Genomic DNA, 1648 nt, shown 5'->3' on the forward strand with positions numbered 1-1648 from the left:
ACTTTGGGACCCTCATACCAAGTGTTAGGGATTGGACAAAAGGGATGGTGAGATTATTTCCTAAACCATAAAGCATAAAGACGAAAATGTTAGAGCCAAAGGGCACTTTAGGAAAACTGAATCCAATAGCCTAAAATTTCAAACAAAAATAGGACACAAGTGATTCACAGATATTAAGGAATGGAAAAGAAATACCTGAAAATAAAGAGATTTAAAACAACAACAATAAGTGTTGGACTTAGAAGTCATGAGATGAAGATTTGGGAAATATAGTTTTATTTAAGGGCAGCATTACATCAGTTATTAAAAGTGGTCCAGCCCTAGCTGGTTTGACTCAGTGGATAGAGTGTTGGCCTGTGGACTGAAGAGTCCTGGGTTTGATTCCGGTCAAGGGCATGTGCCTGGGTCCTGCAGGAGGTAGCTTATCAATGATTCTGTCTTATCATTGATGTTTCTATCTTTCTCTCCCTCTTCCTTCCTCTCTGAAATCAATAAAAATATATTAAAAAATAAAATAAAAGTGGTCCAGAAAGCCAGTCCGATGTTAAAGCAATCCTTTGTAGAAAAATAAAAGAAAATACCTGTTTACTCACTTGATCCAATTATATTTTTATACACTTTGGAATGCCACAGGGAGTTGCTAAAGATGTCACTTTGATTATTTCTCTTTGCGATATAAATTTAATAAACTTGGTACATACTATGGGCATTCTTCTGACTTAATGTGTTTCTTGAATAAATACCATAGGTTTCAGTATTTTGACATTTACTTCTGAATTGTAAGATTAGGTATGCAAGAGGTCCCGGTTTCATAGCTGGGTACCCCCTCCAAAACTAACTAACTAACTAACTAACTAACTAACTAGCTAATTAACTAACTAATTAAGTATGAAAGGTATAGCCAACATCCCTGGGCTGGAGAACCTCTATACACGAGGGCTTCCCTAAGTCTTGTGGTCTCCATGCCATTTTGTACAGTTACAGTATATTTACTTTGTTTTTACTTTTTAAGACTTATAAATCACTCTACTTAATTTTTGCCAATAATTTTTTTTTTTGTCTGTAAAAAAGCTAGGCGTTCCTTTCTCCCCCTATTACAACACGGTGAACAGAAGTTATCTGGCGACCTCAGGCGACACATCTAAACAAAAAAGGGCAAAGCCAATGTTGACAGAGTGTGGGATAGAGACAATTCAAGGGCGGTGATGTCATCTCCGTGCTCCTTCGAAAGTCCTTATTTAGTAGCGTTCGGAGAGCGGTTCCGAAATTTGTCCCCCCACCGGTTGCGTCAGGACATTTGTTGAAAATATTGACTGCTGGCCTCTGCCCTAAACTTACTGAGTCAGAATTCGCTGAGATGGAACCCGCAAATCCGAATTTGTTAAACCAGGGCCGCAATCGGCTTGGGAACCACAGACCCAACACACAAGTCTCTGATCAACACTGGCCTCACGGGGCCGCTCCTCCCGCCGGCTCGTCCCGCCCAGCCCAGGCCCCGCCCGCCCAGCCCAGGCCCCGCCCGCTCAGCCCAGGGCCCGCCTGGTCGGTAACAGAATGAATGATGAGTTAAACACATGGCCCAAGTGACACGGAAAGGGCGGGGCTTCTTTTGATGTTCGCATGACCGGGGTCCGGGTACCGAGTGGCT

This window comes from Myotis lucifugus, unplaced genomic scaffold, assembly GCF_000147115.1.
Source record: "Myotis lucifugus unplaced genomic scaffold, Myoluc2.0 scaffold_256, whole genome shotgun sequence".
In the NCBI taxonomy this organism is placed as follows: Eukaryota; Metazoa; Chordata; class Mammalia; order Chiroptera; family Vespertilionidae; genus Myotis; species Myotis lucifugus.